Source organism: Anomaloglossus baeobatrachus, unplaced genomic scaffold (genome assembly GCF_048569485.1).
Source record: "Anomaloglossus baeobatrachus isolate aAnoBae1 unplaced genomic scaffold, aAnoBae1.hap1 Scaffold_839, whole genome shotgun sequence".
NCBI classification, from domain to species: domain Eukaryota; kingdom Metazoa; phylum Chordata; class Amphibia; order Anura; family Aromobatidae; genus Anomaloglossus; species Anomaloglossus baeobatrachus.
The window spans coordinates 14,740-39,824 of NW_027445227.1; the positions used below are offsets into that span (position 1 = coordinate 14,740).

At 48.7% G+C, this 25,085-nt stretch overlaps 11 non-coding genes and 3 pseudogenes across 11 annotated transcripts; all 14 read right to left on the minus strand.

Annotated features, from left to right (window-relative positions):
- Positions 1-1,104: 1,104 nt before the first annotated feature.
- On the minus strand, positions 1,105-1,295 carry LOC142288508 (U2 spliceosomal RNA). Its single transcript, XR_012749271.1, has one exon. It is a non-coding gene; the product is annotated as a U2 spliceosomal RNA (small nuclear RNA).
- Positions 1,296-2,682: 1,387 nt separating this feature from the next.
- Positions 2,683-2,875, minus strand: LOC142288545 (U2 spliceosomal RNA). Its single transcript, XR_012749306.1, has one exon. It is a non-coding gene; the product is annotated as a U2 spliceosomal RNA (small nuclear RNA).
- Positions 2,876-3,576: 701 nt separating this feature from the next.
- On the minus strand, positions 3,577-3,718 carry LOC142288549 (U2 spliceosomal RNA; annotated as a pseudogene).
- Positions 3,719-5,105: 1,387 nt separating this feature from the next.
- On the minus strand, positions 5,106-5,296 carry LOC142288509 (U2 spliceosomal RNA). The gene has a single exon (XR_012749272.1). It is a non-coding gene; the product is annotated as a U2 spliceosomal RNA (small nuclear RNA).
- Positions 5,297-6,683: 1,387 nt separating this feature from the next.
- LOC142288510 (U2 spliceosomal RNA) lies at positions 6,684-6,874 on the minus strand. The gene has a single exon (XR_012749273.1). It is a non-coding gene; the product is annotated as a U2 spliceosomal RNA (small nuclear RNA).
- A 1,387-nt stretch (positions 6,875-8,261) lies between these two features.
- On the minus strand, positions 8,262-8,452 carry LOC142288511 (U2 spliceosomal RNA). The gene has a single exon (XR_012749274.1). It is a non-coding gene; the product is annotated as a U2 spliceosomal RNA (small nuclear RNA).
- Positions 8,453-9,839: 1,387 nt separating this feature from the next.
- On the minus strand, positions 9,840-10,030 carry LOC142288512 (U2 spliceosomal RNA). The gene has a single exon (XR_012749275.1). It is a non-coding gene; the product is annotated as a U2 spliceosomal RNA (small nuclear RNA).
- A 1,387-nt stretch (positions 10,031-11,417) lies between these two features.
- LOC142288513 (U2 spliceosomal RNA) lies at positions 11,418-11,608 on the minus strand. The gene has a single exon (XR_012749276.1). It is a non-coding gene; the product is annotated as a U2 spliceosomal RNA (small nuclear RNA).
- A 1,387-nt stretch (positions 11,609-12,995) lies between these two features.
- On the minus strand, positions 12,996-13,186 carry LOC142288514 (U2 spliceosomal RNA). Its single transcript, XR_012749277.1, has one exon. It is a non-coding gene; the product is annotated as a U2 spliceosomal RNA (small nuclear RNA).
- A 1,387-nt stretch (positions 13,187-14,573) lies between these two features.
- Positions 14,574-14,782, minus strand: LOC142288543 (U2 spliceosomal RNA; annotated as a pseudogene).
- Positions 14,783-20,222: 5,440 nt separating this feature from the next.
- Positions 20,223-20,312, minus strand: LOC142288547 (U2 spliceosomal RNA; annotated as a pseudogene).
- A 1,387-nt stretch (positions 20,313-21,699) lies between these two features.
- Positions 21,700-21,890, minus strand: LOC142288515 (U2 spliceosomal RNA). The gene has a single exon (XR_012749278.1). It is a non-coding gene; the product is annotated as a U2 spliceosomal RNA (small nuclear RNA).
- Positions 21,891-23,277: 1,387 nt separating this feature from the next.
- Positions 23,278-23,468, minus strand: LOC142288516 (U2 spliceosomal RNA). The gene has a single exon (XR_012749279.1). It is a non-coding gene; the product is annotated as a U2 spliceosomal RNA (small nuclear RNA).
- A 1,387-nt stretch (positions 23,469-24,855) lies between these two features.
- LOC142288518 (U2 spliceosomal RNA) lies at positions 24,856-25,046 on the minus strand. The gene has a single exon (XR_012749281.1). It is a non-coding gene; the product is annotated as a U2 spliceosomal RNA (small nuclear RNA).
- Between the last annotated feature and the right edge of the window lie 39 nt (positions 25,047-25,085).

Consider the following 25,085-nt stretch of genomic DNA (forward strand, 5'->3'; position numbering starts at 1 on the left):
TTGCCTGACTTTCCGTCACTGCCACCCTTTGCCATCCTTACCCGTAGAAAGCCCTTTCATCATCCCCAAACCCTAATCTTTTCCCTTTCCTTCCCAGCCCCCAAACCCTGCCCTCTGTACCTTTCTCACCACCCGCTTCCCTTCTCCTGTCATCCCCCTACCACCCGGGAAAAAAAGAGATTGCCCCCTCCTTCCACTAGCCCACCCTCCCACCCAAAGAACAACTTCTTCTGCGCAGCTTGTTTTCTAGGCAGCAGCGCTATTGTGATGTCATCGGGGGGCATTGTGACAAGCCGCCAGTGTTCCGTCTCTTCATGTTGTGCACAGTTCAAACGGAAAATACATCAACAGGCAGACTACAGAAAAGCTTACTATCAAAGGTTAGAGGGGGGCTTTCTCAGAGGGCTTTTTACAGTTTTTCTATTCCCAATTAGCCGTTTAAGTGTACTTATTGAAAGTAGTAATTCTTTCATAGGCCGCCCTTTCTTAGTATTTGACGTTCCTTATATTGCGGTATGAGGCTTCGCAGTAGGTTGCAAACATTCATCACCCATGACTGTCCCCAATTGAGCTCAGAAGCTCAATGTCTATCATGACCTCTCTTTTAGAATGTCCAAGAGCAAGCAAACTATTCCTCCAGGAGAGGGCGCCAACAGACTACTAAAGAGATCATCATTACTCAAAGAAAACCCCAAAAACCAATGCATGATAGGAATAAACAGGTAACTTTCTTTGGAGTGGAAGCGGAGAGATCGCACCAGATGCCAATTCTAGATGTTATCACACCTGTGGTCACTGCAGCAGCAGGTGAATCCACTTTGTCCAAAAGGGATCTATTCCATTCAATTGCAAATGATCTAGATAAGACAGAGAACTGCAGCACGGGGACATAGCCGAGTTGGTCAGGTTGAGTGGTGATGAGTTTGCTATTTGGATGAATAAAGAAAGTCAAAAGTGTGAAAGATAAAAAACAAAAGGAGGAAGTGTGAAAAGTGAATGGGCCAAATTGAGGTGCATATGAAGACGTATGCTTTCTTCCAATTCATTAAATCGGGCTAATATGAATCAGGTGAATTGAGTTCTGCTTTTGGAAACTGGGTTAAGAAGGGGTGCACCGTTCCTGGAGGTACTGCAATACCAGGTCAATGCGTGGAGTGGACAGAGCAAGCTCTTTTTCCATCTCCCTGTTCTAAAAATCCATTTAATATATGGTCCCCAGATAGGGGACGTATCAGATATTAAACTGATAAGAACAGATACTACACTTGATCTTAGCCAAAAGGCCGAGAAGCGATAACCAGAATTGGTTTGGGCCTCGAGTGGCACCCTGGCCTATGCCGGACACATCTTAGGGAGAGAGAGCGAGAGGGAGACAAACCCACGCCTACACAAGACATTTTGTCACCCAAGCCAACCCTTGAAAAGGCTGCTTTGCAGAGCCAAAACAAGAAGAATGGTGCGTTTTGCAGCCGCCGCCCACTGCAATGAATCTGAATAACTCCTCCTTTAGGGCGCAAGCAACTCCCCTCCCCCTTGCAGTCTTTCCAATTCACGATACAAAAAGACGGACAGGACAGGTTGCCTGACTTTCCGTCACTGCCACCCTTTGCCATCCTTACCCGTAGAAAGCCCTTTCATCATCCCCAAACCCTAATCTTTTCCCTTTCCTTCCCAGCCCCCAAACCCTGCCCTCTGTACCTTTCTCACCACCCGCTTCCCTTCTCCTGTCATCCCCCTACCACCCGGGAAAAAAAGAGATTGCCCCCTCCTTCCACTAGCCCACCCTCCCACCCAAAGAACAACTTCTTCTGCGCAGCTTGTTTTCTAGGCAGCAGCGCTATTGTGATGTCATCGGGGGGCATTGTGACAAGCCGCCAGTGTTCCGTCTCTTCATGTTGTGCACAGTTCAAACGGAAAATACATCAACAGGCAGACTACAGAAAAGCTTACTATCAAAGGTTAGAGGGGGGCTTTCTCAGAGGGCTTTTTACAGTTTTTCTATTCCCAATTAGCCGTTTAAGTGTACTTATTGAAAGTAGTAATTCTTTCATAGGCCGCCCTTTCTTAGTATTTGACGTTCCTTATATTGCGGTATGAGGCTTCGCAGTAGGTTGCAAACATTCATCACCCATGACTGTCCCCAATTGAGCTCAGAAGCTCAATGTCTATCATGACCTCTCTTTTAGAATGTCCAAGAGCAAGCAAACTATTCCTCCAGGAGAGGGCGCCAACAGACTACTAAAGAGATCATCATTACTCAAAGAAAACCCCAAAAACCAATGCATGATAGGAATAAACAGGTAACTTTCTTTGGAGTGGAAGCGGAGAGATCGCACCAGATGCCAATTCTAGATGTTATCACACCTGTGGTCACTGCAGCAGCAGGTGAATCCACTTTGTCCAAAAGGGATCTATTCCATTCAATTGCAAATGATCTAGATAAGACAGAGAACTGCAGCACGGGGACATAGCCGAGTTGGTCAGGTTGAGTGGTGATGAGTTTGCTATTTGGATGAATAAAGAAAGTCAAAAGTGTGAAAGATAAAAAACAAAAGGAGGAAGTGTGAAAAGTGAATGGGCCAAATTGAGGTGCATATGAAGACGTATGCTTTCTTCCAATTCATTAAATCGGGCTAATATGAATCAGGTGAATTGAGTTCTGCTTTTGGAAACTGGGTTAAGAAGGGGTGCACCGTTCCTGGAGGTACTGCAATACCAGGTCAATGCGTGGAGTGGACAGAGCAAGCTCTTTTTCCATCTCCCTGTTCTAAAAATCCATTTAATATATGGTCCCCAGATAGGGGACGTATCAGATATTAAACTGATAAGAACAGATTTTTGATTTAATGAAGCTTTCCAAAGCACCGCAAAAAATGCATGACCGAAGTCACACCAAAAACAGTGCAAAGGCTAGGATTCGTGTGGACCCCTCCGTGAGGAGAGGGTCCCCAAAAATCAACCCCGTCCCTCCGAGCCAGAAGGCCACAGCAAGGGTCAGGGATCTTCGGTGCTCCCCCAAGCCGAAGCCTGGTTGAGCCTTGTCGTTGCTCCCAGCGTCCACCCAGGCATCTTACCCAAGTGGAGTAGAGAGCTACTAGTTGTTGGTTTCGCAGCCGAAACTGCCCGGACCGTCAACCGGTGTTGGTTTCTCAGCCCAAGGCTAACCGGACCTCCAACCGGGTGTTGGTTTCTCAGCCGAAGCTGACCCGGACCTCCAACCGGGTGTTGGTTTCTCAGCCGAAGCTGACCCGGACCTCCAACCGGGTGTTGGTTTCTCAGCCAAAGCTGACCCGGACCTCCAACCGGGTGTTGGTTTCTCAGCCCAAAGCTGAACGGACCTCCGACCATGATTATAAAAATTTCCCTTCCTAGCCAGAAGGCCGGGATATAGCAATATGCTCAGAAAGTATGAAAGGGCAAGGTACGGTGTGCTACAGAGCCCAAGGCTTGCCGGGGTCCAAAGCCAGCAAGCTCAGACTCACTCCAGGGTCGTCAATCCTGGGGCACATTGCACCATAGCCCCCACACTTACTCAGTCTAATAGCCTCGATCCTGGTAGGGCCATGGTTTCCTCTAGATGGATATACTATCCTCCCAAAGTACTAACAAGCGCAACCTTCCAGTGTGCATTGCATCATTGTACTAAGGTGGCCGGAGCCTTAAACCACCTTTTCGAACGATACTACACTTGATCTTAGCCAAAAGGCCGAGAAGCGATAACCAGAATTGGTTTGGGCCTCGAGTGGCACCCTGGCCTATGCCGGACACATCTTAGGGAGAGAGAGCGAGAGGGAGACAAACCCACGCCTACACAAGACATTTTGTCACCCAAGCCAACCCTTGAAAAGGCTGCTTTGCAGAGCCAAAACAAGAAGAATGGTGCGTTTTGCAGCCGCCGCCCACTGCAATGAATCTGAATAACTCCTCCTTTAGGGCGCAAGCAACTCCCCTCCCCCTTGCAGTCTTTCCAATTCACGATACAAAAAGACGGACAGGACAGGTTGCCTGACTTTCCGTCACTGCCACCCTTTGCCATCCTTACCCGTAGAAAGCCCTTTCATCATCCCCAAACCCTAATCTTTTCCCTTTCCTTCCCAGCCCCCAAACCCTGCCCTCTGTACCTTTCTCACCACCCGCTTCCCTTCTCCTGTCATCCCCCTACCACCCGGGAAAAAAAGAGATTGCCCCCTCCTTCCACTAGCCCACCCTCCCACCCAAAGAACAACTTCTTCTGCGCAGCTTGTTTTCTAGGCAGCAGCGCTATTGTGATGTCATCGGGGGGCATTGTGACAAGCCGCCAGTGTTCCGTCTCTTCATGTTGTGCACAGTTCAAACGGAAAATACATCAACAGGCAGACTACAGAAAAGCTTACTATCAAAGGTTAGAGGGGGGCTTTCTCAGAGGGCTTTTTACAGTTTTTCTATTCCCAATTAGCCGTTTAAGTGTACTTATTGAAAGTAGTAATTCTTTCATAGGCCGCCCTTTCTTAGTATTTGACGTTCCTTATATTGCGGTATGAGGCTTCGCAGTAGGTTGCAAACATTCATCACCCATGACTGTCCCCAATTGAGCTCAGAAGCTCAATGTCTATCATGACCTCTCTTTTAGAATGTCCAAGAGCAAGCAAACTATTCCTCCAGGAGAGGGCGCCAACAGACTACTAAAGAGATCATCATTACTCAAAGAAAACCCCAAAAACCAATGCATGATAGGAATAAACAGGTAACTTTCTTTGGAGTGGAAGCGGAGAGATCGCACCAGATGCCAATTCTAGATGTTATCACACCTGTGGTCACTGCAGCAGCAGGTGAATCCACTTTGTCCAAAAGGGATCTATTCCATTCAATTGCAAATGATCTAGATAAGACAGAGAACTGCAGCACGGGGACATAGCCGAGTTGGTCAGGTTGAGTGGTGATGAGTTTGCTATTTGGATGAATAAAGAAAGTCAAAAGTGTGAAAGATAAAAAACAAAAGGAGGAAGTGTGAAAAGTGAATGGGCCAAATTGAGGTGCATATGAAGACGTATGCTTTCTTCCAATTCATTAAATCGGGCTAATATGAATCAGGTGAATTGAGTTCTGCTTTTGGAAACTGGGTTAAGAAGGGGTGCACCGTTCCTGGAGGTACTGCAATACCAGGTCAATGCGTGGAGTGGACAGAGCAAGCTCTTTTTCCATCTCCCTGTTCTAAAAATCCATTTAATATATGGTCCCCAGATAGGGGACGTATCAGATATTAAACTGATAAGAACAGATACTACACTTGATCTTAGCCAAAAGGCCGAGAAGCGATAACCAGAATTGGTTTGGGCCTCGAGTGGCACCCTGGCCTATGCCGGACACATCTTAGGGAGAGAGAGCGAGAGGGAGACAAACCCACGCCTACACAAGACATTTTGTCACCCAAGCCAACCCTTGAAAAGGCTGCTTTGCAGAGCCAAAACAAGAAGAATGGTGCGTTTTGCAGCCGCCGCCCACTGCAATGAATCTGAATAACTCCTCCTTTAGGGCGCAAGCAACTCCCCTCCCCCTTGCAGTCTTTCCAATTCACGATACAAAAAGACGGACAGGACAGGTTGCCTGACTTTCCGTCACTGCCACCCTTTGCCATCCTTACCCGTAGAAAGCCCTTTCATCATCCCCAAACCCTAATCTTTTCCCTTTCCTTCCCAGCCCCCAAACCCTGCCCTCTGTACCTTTCTCACCACCCGCTTCCCTTCTCCTGTCATCCCCCTACCACCCGGGAAAAAAAGAGATTGCCCCCTCCTTCCACTAGCCCACCCTCCCACCCAAAGAACAACTTCTTCTGCGCAGCTTGTTTTCTAGGCAGCAGCGCTATTGTGATGTCATCGGGGGGCATTGTGACAAGCCGCCAGTGTTCCGTCTCTTCATGTTGTGCACAGTTCAAACGGAAAATACATCAACAGGCAGACTACAGAAAAGCTTACTATCAAAGGTTAGAGGGGGGCTTTCTCAGAGGGCTTTTTACAGTTTTTCTATTCCCAATTAGCCGTTTAAGTGTACTTATTGAAAGTAGTAATTCTTTCATAGGCCGCCCTTTCTTAGTATTTGACGTTCCTTATATTGCGGTATGAGGCTTCGCAGTAGGTTGCAAACATTCATCACCCATGACTGTCCCCAATTGAGCTCAGAAGCTCAATGTCTATCATGACCTCTCTTTTAGAATGTCCAAGAGCAAGCAAACTATTCCTCCAGGAGAGGGCGCCAACAGACTACTAAAGAGATCATCATTACTCAAAGAAAACCCCAAAAACCAATGCATGATAGGAATAAACAGGTAACTTTCTTTGGAGTGGAAGCGGAGAGATCGCACCAGATGCCAATTCTAGATGTTATCACACCTGTGGTCACTGCAGCAGCAGGTGAATCCACTTTGTCCAAAAGGGATCTATTCCATTCAATTGCAAATGATCTAGATAAGACAGAGAACTGCAGCACGGGGACATAGCCGAGTTGGTCAGGTTGAGTGGTGATGAGTTTGCTATTTGGATGAATAAAGAAAGTCAAAAGTGTGAAAGATAAAAAACAAAAGGAGGAAGTGTGAAAAGTGAATGGGCCAAATTGAGGTGCATATGAAGACGTATGCTTTCTTCCAATTCATTAAATCGGGCTAATATGAATCAGGTGAATTGAGTTCTGCTTTTGGAAACTGGGTTAAGAAGGGGTGCACCGTTCCTGGAGGTACTGCAATACCAGGTCAATGCGTGGAGTGGACAGAGCAAGCTCTTTTTCCATCTCCCTGTTCTAAAAATCCATTTAATATATGGTCCCCAGATAGGGGACGTATCAGATATTAAACTGATAAGAACAGATACTACACTTGATCTTAGCCAAAAGGCCGAGAAGCGATAACCAGAATTGGTTTGGGCCTCGAGTGGCACCCTGGCCTATGCCGGACACATCTTAGGGAGAGAGAGCGAGAGGGAGACAAACCCACGCCTACACAAGACATTTTGTCACCCAAGCCAACCCTTGAAAAGGCTGCTTTGCAGAGCCAAAACAAGAAGAATGGTGCGTTTTGCAGCCGCCGCCCACTGCAATGAATCTGAATAACTCCTCCTTTAGGGCGCAAGCAACTCCCCTCCCCCTTGCAGTCTTTCCAATTCACGATACAAAAAGACGGACAGGACAGGTTGCCTGACTTTCCGTCACTGCCACCCTTTGCCATCCTTACCCGTAGAAAGCCCTTTCATCATCCCCAAACCCTAATCTTTTCCCTTTCCTTCCCAGCCCCCAAACCCTGCCCTCTGTACCTTTCTCACCACCCGCTTCCCTTCTCCTGTCATCCCCCTACCACCCGGGAAAAAAAGAGATTGCCCCCTCCTTCCACTAGCCCACCCTCCCACCCAAAGAACAACTTCTTCTGCGCAGCTTGTTTTCTAGGCAGCAGCGCTATTGTGATGTCATCGGGGGGCATTGTGACAAGCCGCCAGTGTTCCGTCTCTTCATGTTGTGCACAGTTCAAACGGAAAATACATCAACAGGCAGACTACAGAAAAGCTTACTATCAAAGGTTAGAGGGGGGCTTTCTCAGAGGGCTTTTTACAGTTTTTCTATTCCCAATTAGCCGTTTAAGTGTACTTATTGAAAGTAGTAATTCTTTCATAGGCCGCCCTTTCTTAGTATTTGACGTTCCTTATATTGCGGTATGAGGCTTCGCAGTAGGTTGCAAACATTCATCACCCATGACTGTCCCCAATTGAGCTCAGAAGCTCAATGTCTATCATGACCTCTCTTTTAGAATGTCCAAGAGCAAGCAAACTATTCCTCCAGGAGAGGGCGCCAACAGACTACTAAAGAGATCATCATTACTCAAAGAAAACCCCAAAAACCAATGCATGATAGGAATAAACAGGTAACTTTCTTTGGAGTGGAAGCGGAGAGATCGCACCAGATGCCAATTCTAGATGTTATCACACCTGTGGTCACTGCAGCAGCAGGTGAATCCACTTTGTCCAAAAGGGATCTATTCCATTCAATTGCAAATGATCTAGATAAGACAGAGAACTGCAGCACGGGGACATAGCCGAGTTGGTCAGGTTGAGTGGTGATGAGTTTGCTATTTGGATGAATAAAGAAAGTCAAAAGTGTGAAAGATAAAAAACAAAAGGAGGAAGTGTGAAAAGTGAATGGGCCAAATTGAGGTGCATATGAAGACGTATGCTTTCTTCCAATTCATTAAATCGGGCTAATATGAATCAGGTGAATTGAGTTCTGCTTTTGGAAACTGGGTTAAGAAGGGGTGCACCGTTCCTGGAGGTACTGCAATACCAGGTCAATGCGTGGAGTGGACAGAGCAAGCTCTTTTTCCATCTCCCTGTTCTAAAAATCCATTTAATATATGGTCCCCAGATAGGGGACGTATCAGATATTAAACTGATAAGAACAGATACTACACTTGATCTTAGCCAAAAGGCCGAGAAGCGATAACCAGAATTGGTTTGGGCCTCGAGTGGCACCCTGGCCTATGCCGGACACATCTTAGGGAGAGAGAGCGAGAGGGAGACAAACCCACGCCTACACAAGACATTTTGTCACCCAAGCCAACCCTTGAAAAGGCTGCTTTGCAGAGCCAAAACAAGAAGAATGGTGCGTTTTGCAGCCGCCGCCCACTGCAATGAATCTGAATAACTCCTCCTTTAGGGCGCAAGCAACTCCCCTCCCCCTTGCAGTCTTTCCAATTCACGATACAAAAAGACGGACAGGACAGGTTGCCTGACTTTCCGTCACTGCCACCCTTTGCCATCCTTACCCGTAGAAAGCCCTTTCATCATCCCCAAACCCTAATCTTTTCCCTTTCCTTCCCAGCCCCCAAACCCTGCCCTCTGTACCTTTCTCACCACCCGCTTCCCTTCTCCTGTCATCCCCCTACCACCCGGGAAAAAAAGAGATTGCCCCCTCCTTCCACTAGCCCACCCTCCCACCCAAAGAACAACTTCTTCTGCGCAGCTTGTTTTCTAGGCAGCAGCGCTATTGTGATGTCATCGGGGGGCATTATGACAAGCCGCCAGTGTTCCGTCTCTTCATGTTGTGCACAGTTCAAACGGAAAATACATCAACAGGCAGACTACAGAAAAGCTTACTATCAAAGGTTAGAGGGGGGCTTTCTCAGAGGGCTTTTTACAGTTTTTCTATTCCCAATTAGCCGTTTAAGTGTACTTATTGAAAGTAGTAATTCTTTCATAGGCCGCCCTTTCTTAGTATTTGACGTTCCTTATATTGCGGTATGAGGCTTCGCAGTAGGTTGCAAACATTCATCACCCATGACTGTCCCCAATTGAGCTCAGAAGCTCAATGTCTATCATGACCTCTCTTTTAGAATGTCCAAGAGCAAGCAAACTATTCCTCCAGGAGAGGGCGCCAACAGACTACTAAAGAGATCATCATTACTCAAAGAAAACCCCAAAAACCAATGCATGATAGGAATAAACAGGTAACTTTCTTTGGAGTGGAAGCGGAGAGATCGCACCAGATGCCAATTCTAGATGTTATCACACCTGTGGTCACTGCAGCAGCAGGTGAATCCACTTTGTCCAAAAGGGATCTATTCCATTCAATTGCAAATGATCTAGATAAGACAGAGAACTGCAGCACGGGGACATAGCCGAGTTGGTCAGGTTGAGTGGTGATGAGTTTGCTATTTGGATGAATAAAGAAAGTCAAAAGTGTGAAAGATAAAAAACAAAAGGAGGAAGTGTGAAAAGTGAATGGGCCAAATTGAGGTGCATATGAAGACGTATGCTTTCTTCCAATTCATTAAATCGGGCTAATATGAATCAGGTGAATTGAGTTCTGCTTTTGGAAACTGGGTTAAGAAGGGGTGCACCGTTCCTGGAGGTACTGCAATACCAGGTCAATGCGTGGAGTGGACAGAGCAAGCTCTTTTTCCATCTCCCTGTTCTAAAAATCCATTTAATATATGGTCCCCAGATAGGGGACGTATCAGATATTAAACTGATAAGAACAGATACTACACTTGATCTTAGCCAAAAGGCCGAGAAGCGATAACCAGAATTGGTTTGGGCCTCGAGTGGCACCCTGGCCTATGCCGGACACATCTTAGGGAGAGAGAGCGAGAGGGAGACAAACCCACGCCTACACAAGACATTTTGTCACCCAAGCCAACCCTTGAAAAGGCTGCTTTGCAGAGCCAAAACAAGAAGAATGGTGCGTTTTGCAGCCGCCGCCCACTGCAATGAATCTGAATAACTCCTCCTTTAGGGCGCAAGCAACTCCCCTCCCCCTTGCAGTCTTTCCAATTCACGATACAAAAAGACGGACAGGACAGGTTGCCTGACTTTCCGTCACTGCCACCCTTTGCCATCCTTACCCGTAGAAAGCCCTTTCATCATCCCCAAACCCTAATCTTTTCCCTTTCCTTCCCAGCCCCCAAACCCTGCCCTCTGTACCTTTCTCACCACCCGCTTCCCTTCTCCTGTCATCCCCCTACCACCCGGGAAAAAAAGAGATTGCCCCCTCCTTCCACTAGCCCACCCTCCCACCCAAAGAACAACTTCTTCTGCGCAGCTTGTTTTCTAGGCAGCAGCGCTATTGTGATGTCATCGGGGGGCATTGTGACAAGCCGCCAGTGTTCCGTCTCTTCATGTTGTGCACAGTTCAAACGGAAAATACATCAACAGGCAGACTACAGAAAAGCTTACTATCAAAGGTTAGAGGGGGGCTTTCTCAGAGGGCTTTTTACAGTTTTTCTATTCCCAATTAGCCGTTTAAGTGTACTTATTGAAAGTAGTAATTCTTTCATAGGCCGCCCTTTCTTAGTATTTGACGTTCCTTATATTGCGGTATGAGGCTTCGCAGTAGGTTGCAAACATTCATCACCCATGACTGTCCCCAATTGAGCTCAGAAGCTCAATGTCTATCATGACCTCTCTTTTAGAATGTCCAAGAGCAAGCAAACTATTCCTCCAGGAGAGGGCGCCAACAGACTACTAAAGAGATCATCATTACTCAAAGAAAACCCCAAAAACCAATGCATGATAGGAATAAACAGGTAACTTTCTTTGGAGTGGAAGCGGAGAGATCGCACCAGATGCCAATTCTAGATGTTATCACACCTGTGGTCACTGCAGCAGCAGGTGAATCCACTTTGTCCAAAAGGGATCTATTCCATTCAATTGCAAATGATCTAGATAAGACAGAGAACTGCAGCACGGGGACATAGCCGAGTTGGTCAGGTTGAGTGGTGATGAGTTTGCTATTTGGATGAATAAAGAAAGTCAAAAGTGTGAAAGATAAAAAACAAAAGGAGGAAGTGTGAAAAGTGAATGGGCCAAATTGAGGTGCATATGAAGACGTATGCTTTCTTCCAATTCATTAAATCGGGCTAATATGAATCAGGTGAATTGAGTTCTGCTTTTGGAAACTGGGTTAAGAAGGGGTGCACCGTTCCTGGAGGTACTGCAATACCAGGTCAATGCGTGGAGTGGACAGAGCAAGCTCTTTTTCCATCTCCCTGTTCTAAAAATCCATTTAATATATGGTCCCCAGATAGGGGACGTATCAGATATTAAACTGATAAGAACAGATACTACACTTGATCTTAGCCAAAAGGCCGAGAAGCGATAACCAGAATTGGTTTGGGCCTCGAGTGGCACCCTGGCCTATGCCGGACACATCTTAGGGAGAGAGAGCGAGAGGGAGACAAACCCACGCCTACACAAGACATTTTGTCACCCAAGCCAACCCTTGAAAAGGCTGCTTTGCAGAGCCAAAACAAGAAGAATGGTGCGTTTTGCAGCCGCCGCCCACTGCAATGAATCTGAATAACTCCTCCTTTAGGGCGCAAGCAACTCCCCTCCCCCTTGCAGTCTTTCCAATTCACGATACAAAAAGACGGACAGGACAGGTTGCCTGACTTTCCGTCACTGCCACCCTTTGCCATCCTTACCCGTAGAAAGCCCTTTCATCATCCCCAAACCCTAATCTTTTCCCTTTCCTTCCCAGCCCCCAAACCCTGCCCTCTGTACCTTTCTCACCACCCGCTTCCCTTCTCCTGTCATCCCCCTACCACCCGGGAAAAAAAGAGATTGCCCCCTCCTTCCACTAGCCCACCCTCCCACCCAAAGAACAACTTCTTCTGCGCAGCTTGTTTTCTAGGCAGCAGCGCTATTGTGATGTCATCGGGGGGCATTGTGACAAGCCGCCAGTGTTCCGTCTCTTCATGTTGTGCACAGTTCAAACGGAAAATACATCAACAGGCAGACTACAGAAAAGCTTACTATCAAAGGTTAGAGGGGGGCTTTCTCAGAGGGCTTTTTACAGTTTTTCTATTCCCAATTAGCCGTTTAAGTGTACTTATTGAAAGTAGTAATTCTTTCATAGGCCGCCCTTTCTTAGTATTTGACGTTCCTTATATTGCGGTATGAGGCTTCGCAGTAGGTTGCAAACATTCATCACCCATGACTGTCCCCAATTGAGCTCAGAAGCTCAATGTCTATCATGACCTCTCTTTTAGAATGTCCAAGAGCAAGCAAACTATTCCTCCAGGAGAGGGCGCCAACAGACTACTAAAGAGATCATCATTACTCAAAGAAAACCCCAAAAACCAATGCATGATAGGAATAAACAGGTAACTTTCTTTGGAGTGGAAGCGGAGAGATCGCACCAGATGCCAATTCTAGATGTTATCACACCTGTGGTCACTGCAGCAGCAGGTGAATCCACTTTGTCCAAAAGGGATCTATTCCATTCAATTGCAAATGATCTAGATAAGACAGAGAACTGCAGCACGGGGACATAGCCGAGTTGGTCAGGTTGAGTGGTGATGAGTTTGCTATTTGGATGAATAAAGAAAGTCAAAAGTGTGAAAGATAAAAAACAAAAGGAGGAAGTGTGAAAAGTGAATGGGCCAAATTGAGGTGCATATGAAGACGTATGCTTTCTTCCAATTCATTAAATCGGGCTAATATGAATCAGGTGAATTGAGTTCTGCTTTTGGAAACTGGGTTAAGAAGGGGTGCACCGTTCCTGGAGGTACTGCAATACCAGGTCAATGCGTGGAGTGGACAGAGCAAGCTCTTTTTCCATCTCCCTGTTCTAAAAATCCATTTAATATATGGTCCCCAGATAGGGGACGTATCAGATATTAAACTGATAAGAACAGATACTACACTTGATCTTAGCCAAAAGGCCGAGAAGCGATAACCAGAATTGGTTTGGGCCTCGAGTGGCACCCTGGCCTATGCCGGACACATCTTAGGGAGAGAGAGCGAGAGGGAGACAAACCCACGCCTACACAAGACATTTTGTCACCCAAGCCAACCCTTGAAAAGGCTGCTTTGCAGAGCCAAAACAAGAAGAATGGTGCGTTTTGCAGCCGCCGCCCACTGCAATGAATCTGAATAACTCCTCCTTTAGGGCGCAAGCAACTCCCCTCCCCCTTGCAGTCTTTCCAATTCACGATACAAAAAGACGGACAGGACAGGTTGCCTGACTTTCCGTCACTGCCACCCTTTGCCATCCTTACCCGTAGAAAGCCCTTTCATCATCCCCAAACCCTAATCTTTTCCCTTTCCTTCCCAGCCCCCAAACCCTGCCCTCTGTACCTTTCTCACCACCCGCTTCCCTTCTCCTGTCATCCCCCTACCACCCGGGAAAAAAAGAGATTGCCCCCTCCTTCCACTAGCCCACCCTCCCACCCAAAGAACAACTTCTTCTGCGCAGCTTGTTTTCTAGGCAGCAGCGCTATTGTGATGTCATCGGGGGGCATTGTGACAAGCCGCCAGTGTTCCGTCTCTTCATGTTGTGCACAGTTCAAACGGAAAATACATCAACAGGCAGACTACAGAAAAGCTTACTATCAAAGGTTAGAGGGGGGCTTTCTCAGAGGGCTTTTTACAGTTTTTCTATTCCCAATTAGCCGTTTAAGTGTACTTATTGAAAGTAGTAATTCTTTCATAGGCCGCCCTTTCTTAGTATTTGACGTTCCTTATATTGCGGTATGAGGCTTCGCAGTAGGTTGCAAACATTCATCACCCATGACTGTCCCCAATTGAGCTCAGAAGCTCAATGTCTATCATGACCTCTCTTTTAGAATGTCCAAGAGCAAGCAAACTATTCCTCCAGGAGAGGGCGCCAACAGACTACTAAAGAGATCATCATTACTCAAAGAAAACCCCAAAAACCAATGCATGATAGGAATAAACAGGTAACTTTCTTTGGAGTGGAAGCGGAGAGATCGCACCAGATGCCAATTCTAGATGTTATCACACCTGTGGTCACTGCAGCAGCAGGTGAATCCACTTTGTCCAAAAGGGATCTATTCCATTCAATTGCAAATGATCTAGATAAGACAGAGAACTGCAGCACGGGGACATAGCCGAGTTGGTCAGGTTGAGTGGTGATGAGTTTGCTATTTGGATGAATAAAGAAAGTCAAAAGTGTGAAAGATAAAAAACAAAAGGAGGAAGTGTGAAAAGTGAATGGGCCAAATTGAGGTGCATATGAAGACGTATGCTTTCTTCCAATTCATTAAATCGGGCTAATATGAATCAGGTGAATTGAGTTCTGCTTTTGGAAACTGGGTTAAGAAGGGGTGCACCGTTCCTGGAGGTACTGCAATACCAGGTCAATGCGTGGAGTGGACAGAGCAAGCTCTTTTTCCATCTCCCTGTTCTAAAAATCCATTTAATATATGGTCCCCAGATAGGGGACGTATCAGATATTAAACTGATAAGAACAGATTTTTTTTTTGATTTAACAGCATCTTTATTATCATGCACTACTCACAAAAAGGTAACAAACCGTGTACGGTGCCGCAGCCCCGTACACACAGAAATATACAATCCTTCTTACATAGCCATAGAGTACGACGCACTAAACTATACATCACGCTCCTATGCTTATCCATAACACTCAAGCTGAAAGAAAAAGTTAGACAATAAATAACGACGAACCGGCGATTGGGGGATGGGGGTAGGGGAAAAGGGGGATAGGGTGGGGAAATCACAGGCCCGAAGCTTTATTGAAAGACGCACATAACGGGAAAAGGAGGGAGGGGGCATGGAAGAGGTCTAAACCTCCTCCTCGGCGCTGTCGTCCGGACTGTCCATGATGGAATAGTCTCTGAGCAGGCTGTGGATCAGCCTGCGGCAATCCTGGATAGACATCCTCTCCCTCTTCAAGATGAGCCGGTTCCTGGCGACCCAAATAGCGTCCTTAAAGCAGTTCATAAGGCGCCAAGCCTCCTGGATGGCTCCAACGGTGTGAGTCCCAGGGAAGAGTCCATAAAGTACGGAATGGTACGATAGGCTCCCTCTGGGGACGGAGTTCCTCAGGTCATCCTCCAGGGCAACCAACAGGCGCTGTGCGAAACGGCAGTCCCAAAAGGCGTGCAGCGATGTTTCCTCCACGAAGGGGCACCTTGGGCAGTACCGGGTTTTGCACAGGTTCCGGGCGTGCATGAATGACCGGACGGGCAGTCCGCCCTGTATCGCCATCCATGACAAGTCCTTGTGCCCGTTGGTCAATCCAGCCGATGACACGTTTGTCCAAACAGTCTCCAGTGTGTCGTGATGAAGTCCTGGAATGTTCTCCATTTCGTCCTTGGCTCTGATGAGTTTGTGGATAGTCTTTGGCTTCCACAAATCAGGCTTGAGTCCCTCCAGTTGGTGTTCCCTCACAAACCGAACCACGTCTCCGTAGAACCATGGCGCCGTCCAGTTGTAGGGGAAGGAGCTGTCCCACTTGTCCCAGCCTAACCGTCTCCAAAGGGGGAGCAGGAAGAAGCGAGACATGGACCCACCCGCGGAACCTCTCTTGACTCGCAGAGTTCGGCGAACGCAGTCACATACGAAGGAGGATCGCAGGAGGGTGGGGATATCGGGTACGCCCTTCCCACCCTTGCGAGGATCCTTGTACATGATGCTCCGCTTTACTCTGTCCATCTTGGATCCCCAGACAAAACGAAACACCGTCCTGGTAATGGCCCTGCACACGGTGGCAAGGGGGGGCCAGGCCTGGGCCGTGTACTGCAGCACGGGCAGTACCTCGTTACGCAGGACCAGTGCTTTGCCCTCACAGGTGAGGCGTCTGAGGCTCCACAGACCGATCCGTTGGGTGATCTTGGTCAAGCGTTCCTCCCAGGACTTGAGGGCTGCTCCTTCCTTCCCGAACCAGACTCCAAGAACCTTGATGAAATCCGGCTGGATGCTGAAAGGGAAGGGGGCGGAAGAGGCCGGCTGCCAGTCCCCGAAGAGCATGGCTTCCGACTTCCCGCAGTTGACTTTGGCTCCCGAAGCCCGTCCGAAGGTCTCACAGGTCTGGACGAGGGTGTCGACTGAGCGCCGGTCCGCGCAGAAGACGGTCACGTCGTCCATGTAGAGCGAGCACTTGACCTCGAAGCGTTCTGGTCCTGGTGCGGTGATCCCTCTGATCTCTCCATTCCGCCGGATAGCCTCTGCAAAGAGTTCTATAACACAAACAAAAAGAAGAGGTGACAGAGGACAGCCTTGTCTGACCCCTGAGAGGACCGGGAAGGGGTCAGTCTTCCAGCCGTTTACCAACACCGAGCTGTGAATATCAAAATACATTAGTTGGACATACAAGCAAAACATGTTACCCAAACCTAACCTGTGCAGAGCTTTGCCCAGGAACTCATGGGAAACACGGTCGAAGGCCTTTTCCTGATCCAACGAGATCAGGGCTGCGTGCACCCGGCGGGCTTTGATGTACTCGACCGTGTCCCGCATGAGAGCCAGGCTGTCTGCGATGCGACGTCCGGGGACGCCGCAGGTCTGATCCGGGTGGATGATCCGTCCGATAACAGTCTTCAATCTCGTTGCCATCGTCTTGGCCAGGATCTTGTAGTCGACGTTCAGAAGGGTGATGGGACGCCAATTCTTCAGGTCGCACCTCTCTCCTTTACGCTTGTACAGGATCGTGACCATTCCTTCCCTCAGAGATGGAGGCATTCTGCCCTCCACCACCATCTCCTCATACAGCCCTAACAGGTCTGGACAGATTAGGTCTCCCAGCGCTACATAGAGCTCTGCTGGGAGGCCGTCACTGCCCGGTGTCCTGCCAGAACTAAAGGATTTGGCGGCCGAGAGCAGCTCGTCCACCGTCAGAGGAACATCCATGGCCGCCGCGTCTGCAGGGTCAAGATGGTTAGTGATACCTGACAGGAACTTATCGGCGGCCTCGGGGTCAGTAGCCTTGCGGGCGTAGAGTTCACTGTAGAAGTCGCTGACGACCTTCATCACGTTCTCTTTCCCGCGTCGCATGCTTCCACTCTCGTCTCGTAGTTCATTCATGGGCGTGTGACCGGCGTGGAGTTTCCTGAAAAAGAACGAGTTACATTTCTCACCCTTCTCCAGGTTCTCCACTTTGGAACGGAAGACAATTCGCTCGGACTCCTCCTCGAAGTGCCTTTTCAGGCTCCTCTTAGTCTCCTCCAGCTCCTCTCTCACGTCCCAGCCGCATCGAAGAAGGTCCTGCAGGGAACGCAGCTCACGCTGGAGTCTCCTGAAGTCCCTCCTCTTCAGACCCGCCTGTTGTTGACTCTTTGCCTGAAAGAAGAAACGGAACTCGAGTTTAACGTATTCCCACCAGTCAGAAACAGACTGGAAGCCCGCCTTGTAGGCCCGCCACGTGGAGTAGGCAGCTCTAAGCTCCTCCAGAATCTCACCCTTTTCCAGCAGAGAGCAGTTCAGCTTCCAGGAGCCCGGGCCAATGGGGAAGCCATGGCCCAGCACACCTTGAAAGTGAATGGCTCTGTGGTCAGAGAAGAAGCAGGGGACCATCGAGTGCCCACTCCGCCCAACCGCCCGAGAGGTAAACACAAAGTCAATCCTGGAACGCAGCGAGCCATCGGATCGGCACCATGAATAGTTCACGGATCCGTGTCCGATGGAGCCAACAACGTCCACAAGAGAGGCTTCGGTCACCATCTCAATGAGCAGTTTGGATGTGACGTCCAACTTGGCAGCCGTTCCAGAACTGCGTCCATCCTCCTCAATCGGGCAGTTGAAATCCCCGGCCATCACTACCGTCCTGGCGGTAGCGAGCTGAGGGCGCAGGGCTTGGAGGAGCTCCAGTCGATCGCTCTTCACAGGAGAAGCATACACATTGATGAACCTGACAGGTTCTCCCGCCCAGGTGCCATCCACGAGCAGTAACCTGCCGCAGACGATTTCCTGAACAGAGTCCAATGTGAAGGCGCTTCCCCTGATCAGCACGGCGACCCCCGCGGACCTACAGTCGCCTCCGCCGGACCAGTAGGATGGGCCATGGGTCCACTCCCTGGCCAGATGGTTGAAGGACCTAGAGGAGGGAAGGGAGCATTCCTGCAGGAAAAATACATCACTAGACTGAGTGTTAAGGAACGCAAAAATTGTCTGACGTCGGAACTTGTCTCTGATGCTCCTAACATTAATGGAAAAGATGTTAATGTTAGCAGTCATTGGAGGAAAGAGAAAGTTAGCGCAGGCGGTGTGCCTTAGTTACCACTCCGGTCGGGCGGTTCTTCCTCTTTGGCACCTGCTGGTAAGGGTATCTCCAGCAGACCCTCTTCTTCTAGCTGATCGAGCAGGGATGGTGCCTCAGTGGCTTCCGACTCCTCCATTTCTTCTTCGGCCACAAGGGACTCCACCATCTGCTCCAACACGTCCGGTTCTGGGAGGAGGCCATCCTCCTCTTCCTGGGGTGGATTGGGATCCACAATGAACAGCTTGGAAGGTTCTGCGACAGGACTATCTTCCACCTTCCTTTTCCTTTGGCCTGTACCTGAGGAGACAAGAGCTGGAAAATCCTCCTCGGTGAAAAGTGCAAGAGTGCTGAGGTCCTCTGCTCTCATGGTCTGGGGAGGGAGAGTGGGCTTTGGGGGGGGGGTGAGGAGACCAACTGAGGAGTAGGGAAATGAGGTGGAGGTAGTGGAATCCTCAGTAGGGTTGGCCGGGGGGGGAGGGGTTTGGACAGGGGTGACAGGGGGGGGGACCAGGGAGGGGGCAACAGTTTTCTTACCCTTTTTCCTGGACTCCGTGGCTGCTGGGGCATCGGCTGGAGCCACGGTCGCCGGGTTCTTGGCCGCCTTGTCCTTGGCCTCTGTGGCCTTGGTCGTAGCTGCCTTGGTCGACGAAGCTGTGACTACCCGATACTGGGTCACCGCGGCAACCCTTGCCCAGGATTTCTCCCGCTGTGGGCAGTCCTTGTAAAGGTGGTCCGCCTGTCCACATAGGTTGCAAGTCTTCTTCTTTGGGCAGTCCTTGGAGCTGTGTCCCGTCACCCGGCAAACCCTGCAGGCGTCCTCCTTGCAGGTCTTCATCGAATGCCCTTTCCCGCCACATTTCCTGCAGTTGTGTGGCATGTCCGGGTAGTAGATGAGACCAAAGGAGTTTCCCAGAGAGAATGTCGGGGGCAGGTGCTGGAGACCATCCTCGGATGCTGGTTCCCTGTAGAGTCGAACGGTTACTGACCACTTACCCGTCCAGAATCCGTTGCCGTTAAGGATGTGGGATGGCTCCCTCACCACTGTGCAGAGACGTCCCAGGAACGTGGAGATGTCTCTTCCTGGGGTGTGCGGGTTCCGCATGGAGACCGTGATCCTCTTCTCATCCCTCTCTATAGGACAGGATCCTAAAAAAGAATGAAAAGGGGAGTCCGGCATCGCTGCGTTCATCGCCTCCCAGTATCTCCTGCAGGCATTCACCGTGGCAAAGGTTACCAGAAAAATGCCAGTCATGAAGGTCTGGACACTCAGGGTTTCCGCCCTGGAGAAGCCCTGATCCAGAATCATCTTCTTGCAGAACACGTCGCTGGACATGTCCGGCAACCTACCATCCACCGCCTTTAGCTTCAGGGCGACCGTCTGCCGCATCCAAGGCTCCAGGGTTGGAGCCTTTTCAGGCGGCGTCCGGGCTCCCTCCGGCTGGCTGGCGTCGGAGGTAGGGGCCTCTTGGGCCGAAGAAGCCTCTGGATGAGCCTTCCTGGAGGTCCCTGGGTCCTGAGCCTTCTTGGCTGCCTTCTCTGGCTTGCTTGCCATGGCTGGTTCCTGCTTGAGTTCCCGGAGCTGGATCTTGGATTCTTCTCCGGGTGTCTTCTCCCGCTGTGTTCCTCCTCGAAGTTCCTCTGGTCTCCCCAAGTCTTCTCCGAGCCTTCGTCTTCTCGCTTCTTTCTGCCAAGCTCTTCTTCCGTCCGAACTCCCTCTTCCGGTCTCGGCTGGGCTTCGGAGCTCGTCTCCCTGATCGTATCTCGTCAAGTGTAGCTAGCTCAGTTTGTTCTGATAAGAACAGATACTACACTTGATCTTAGCCAAAAGGCCGAGAAGCGATAACCAGAATTGGTTTGGGCCTCGAGTGGCACCCTGGCCTATGCCGGACACATCTTAGGGAGAGAGAGCGAGAGGGAGACAAACCCACGCCTACACAAGACATTTTGTCACCCAAGCCAACCCTTGAAAAGGCTGCTTTGCAGAGCCAAAACAAGAAGAATGGTGCGTTTTGCAGCCGCCGCCCACTGCAATGAATCTGAATAACTCCTCCTTTAGGGCGCAAGCAACTCCCCTCCCCCTTGCAGTCTTTCCAATTCACGATACAAAAAGACGGACAGGACAGGTTGCCTGACTTTCCGTCACTGCCACCCTTTGCCATCCTTACCCGTAGAAAGCCCTTTCATCATCCCCAAACCCTAATCTTTTCCCTTTCCTTCCCAGCCCCCAAACCCTGCCCTCTGTACCTTTCTCACCACCCGCTTCCCTTCTCCTGTCATCCCCCTACCACCCGGGAAAAAAAGAGATTGCCCCCTCCTTCCACTAGCCCACCCTCCCACCCAAAGAACAACTTCTTCTGCGCAGCTTGTTTTCTAGGCAGCAGCGCTATTGTGATGTCATCGGGGGGCATTGTGACAAGCCGCCAGTGTTCCGTCTCTTCATGTTGTGCACAGTTCAAACGGAAAATACATCAACAGGCAGACTACAGAAAAGCTTACTATCAAAGGTTAGAGGGGGGCTTTCTCAGAGGGCTTTTTACAGTTTTTCTATTCCCAATTAGCCGTTTAAGTGTACTTATTGAAAGTAGTAATTCTTTCATAGGCCGCCCTTTCTTAGTATTTGACGTTCCTTATATTGCGGTATGAGGCTTCGCAGTAGGTTGCAAACATTCATCACCCATGACTGTCCCCAATTGAGCTCAGAAGCTCAATGTCTATCATGACCTCTCTTTTAGAATGTCCAAGAGCAAGCAAACTATTCCTCCAGGAGAGGGCGCCAACAGACTACTAAAGAGATCATCATTACTCAAAGAAAACCCCAAAAACCAATGCATGATAGGAATAAACAGGTAACTTTCTTTGGAGTGGAAGCGGAGAGATCGCACCAGATGCCAATTCTAGATGTTATCACACCTGTGGTCACTGCAGCAGCAGGTGAATCCACTTTGTCCAAAAGGGATCTATTCCATTCAATTGCAAATGATCTAGATAAGACAGAGAACTGCAGCACGGGGACATAGCCGAGTTGGTCAGGTTGAGTGGTGATGAGTTTGCTATTTGGATGAATAAAGAAAGTCAAAAGTGTGAAAGATAAAAAACAAAAGGAGGAAGTGTGAAAAGTGAATGGGCCAAATTGAGGTGCATATGAAGACGTATGCTTTCTTCCAATTCATTAAATCGGGCTAATATGAATCAGGTGAATTGAGTTCTGCTTTTGGAAACTGGGTTAAGAAGGGGTGCACCGTTCCTGGAGGTACTGCAATACCAGGTCAATGCGTGGAGTGGACAGAGCAAGCTCTTTTTCCATCTCCCTGTTCTAAAAATCCATTTAATATATGGTCCCCAGATAGGGGACGTATCAGATATTAAACTGATAAGAACAGATACTACACTTGATCTTAGCCAAAAGGCCGAGAAGCGATAACCAGAATTGGTTTGGGCCTCGAGTGGCACCCTGGCCTATGCCGGACACATCTTAGGGAGAGAGAGCGAGAGGGAGACAAACCCACGCCTACACAAGACATTTTGTCACCCAAGCCAACCCTTGAAAAGGCTGCTTTGCAGAGCCAAAACAAGAAGAATGGTGCGTTTTGCAGCCGCCGCCCACTGCAATGAATCTGAATAACTCCTCCTTTAGGGCGCAAGCAACTCCCCTCCCCCTTGCAGTCTTTCCAATTCACGATACAAAAAGACGGACAGGACAGGTTGCCTGACTTTCCGTCACTGCCACCCTTTGCCATCCTTACCCGTAGAAAGCCCTTTCATCATCCCCAAACCCTAATCTTTTCCCTTTCCTTCCCAGCCCCCAAACCCTGCCCTCTGTACCTTTCTCACCACCCGCTTCCCTTCTCCTGTCATCCCCCTACCACCCGGGAAAAAAAGAGATTGCCCCCTCCTTCCACTAGCCCACCCTCCCACCCAAAGAACAACTTCTTCTGCGCAGCTTGTTTTCTAGGCAGCAGCGCTATTGTGATGTCATCGGGGGGCATTGTGACAAGCCGCCAGTGTTCCGTCTCTTCATGTTGTGCACAGTTCAAACGGAAAATACATCAACAGGCAGACTACAGAAAAGCTTACTATCAAAGGTTAGAGGGGGGCTTTCTCAGAGGGCTTTTTACAGTTTTTCTATTCCCAATTAGCCGTTTAAGTGTACTTATTGAAAGTAGTAATTCTTTCATAGGCCGCCCTTTCTTAGTATTTGACGTTCCTTATATTGCGGTATGAGGCTTCGCAGTAGGTTGCAAACATTCATCACCCATGACTGTCCCCAATTGAGCTCAGAAGCTCAATGTCTATCATGACCTCTCTTTTAGAATGTCCAAGAGCAAGCAAACTATTCCTCCAGGAGAGGGCGCCAACAGACTACTAAAGAGATCATCATTACTCAAAGAAAACCCCAAAAACCAATGCATGATAGGAATAAACAGGTAACTTTCTTTGGAGTGGAAGCGGAGAGATCGCACCAGATGCCAATTCTAGATGTTATCACACCTGTGGTCACTGCAGCAGCAGGTGAATCCACTTTGTCCAAAAGGGATCTATTCCATTCAATTGCAAATGATCTAGATAAGACAGAGAACTGCAGCACGGGGACATAGCCGAGTTGGTCAGGTTGAGTGGTGATGAGTTTGCTATTTGGATGAATAAAGAAAGTCAAAAGTGTGAAAGATAAAAAACAAAAGGAGGAAGTGTGAAAAGTGAATGGGCCAAATTGAGGTGCATATGAAGACGTATGCTTTCTTCCAATTCATTAAATCGGGCTAATATGAATCAGGTGAATTGAGTTCTGCTTTTGGAAACTGGGTTAAGAAGGGGTGCACCGTTCCTGGAGGTACTGCAATACCAGGTCAATGCGTGGAGTGGACAGAGCAAGCTCTTTTTCCATCTCCCTGTTCTAAAAATCCATTTAATATATGGTCCCCAGATAGGGGACGTATCAGATATTAAACTGATAAGAACAGATACTACACTTGATCTTAGCCAAAAGGCCGAGAAGCGATAACCAGAATTGGTTTGGGCCTCGAGTGGCACCCTGGCCTATGCCGGACACATCTTAGGGAGAGAGAGCGAGAGGGAGACAAACCCACGCCTACACAAGACATTTTGTCACCCAAGCCAACCCTTGAAAAGGCTGCTTTGCAGAGCCAAAACAAGAAGAATGGTGCGTTTTGCAGCCGCCGCCCACTGCAATGAATCTGAATAACTCCTCCTTTAGGGCGCAAGCAACTCCCCTCCCCCTTGCAGTCTTTCCAATTCACGATACAAAAAGACGGACAGGACAGGTTGCCTGACTTTCCGTCACTGCCACCCTTTGCCATCCTTACCCGTAGAAAGCCCTTTCATCATCCCCAAACCCTAATCTTTTCCCTTTCCTTCCCAGCCCCCAAACCCTGCCCTCTGTACCTTTCTCACCACCCGCTTCCCTTCTCCTGTCATCCCCCTACCACCCGGGAAAAAAAGAGATTGCCCCCTCCTTCCACTAGCCCACCCTCCCACCCAAAGAACAACTTCTTCTGCGCAGCTTGTTTTCTAGGCAGCAGCGCTATTGTGATGTCATCGGGGGGCATTGTGACAAGCCGCCAGTGTTCCGTCTCTTCATGTTGTGCACAGTTCAAACGGAAAATACATCAACAGGCAGACTACAGAAAAGCTTACTATCAAAGGTTAGAGGGGGGCTTTCTCAGAGGGCTTTTTACAGTTTTTCTATTCCCAATTAGCCGTTTAAGTGTACTTATTGAAAGTAGTAATTCTTTCATAGGCCGCCCTTTCTTAGTATTTGACGTTCCTTATATTGCGGTATGAGGCTTCGCAGTAGGTTGCAAACATTCATCACCCATGACTGTCCCCAATTGAGCTCAGAAGCTCAATGTCTATCATGACCTCTCTTTTAGAATGTCCAAGAGCAAGCAAACTATTCCTCCAGGAGAGGGCGCCAACAGACTACTAAAGAGATCATCATTACTCAAAGAAAACCCCAAAAACCAATGCATGATAGGAATAAACAGGTAACTTTCTTTGGAGTGGAAGCGGAGAGATCGCACCAGATGCCAATTCTAGATGTTATCACACCTGTGGTCACTGCAGCAGCAGGTGAATCCACTTTGTCCAAAAGGGATCTATTCCATTCAATTGCAAATGATCTAGATAAGACAGAGAACTGCAGCACGGGGACATAGCCGAGTTGGTCAGGTTGAGTGGTGATGAGTTTGCTATTTGGATGAATAAAGAAAGTCAAAAGTGTGAAAGATAAAAAACAAAAGGAGGAAGTGTGAAAAGTGAATGGGCCAAATTGAGGTGCATATGAAGACGTATGCTTTCTTCCAATTCATTAAATCGGGCTAATATGAATCAGGTGAATTGAGTTCTGCTTTTGGAAACTGGGTTAAGAAGGGGTGCACCGTTCCTGGAGGTACTGCAATACCAGGTCAATGCGTGGAGTGGACAGAGCAAGCTCTTTTTCCATCTCCCTGTTCTAAAAATCCATTTAATATATGGTCCCCAGATAGGGGACGTATCAGATATTAAACTGATAAGAACAGATACTACACTTGATCTTAGCCAAAAGGCCGAGAAGCGATAACCAGAATTGGTTTGGGCCTCGAGTGGCACCCTGGCCT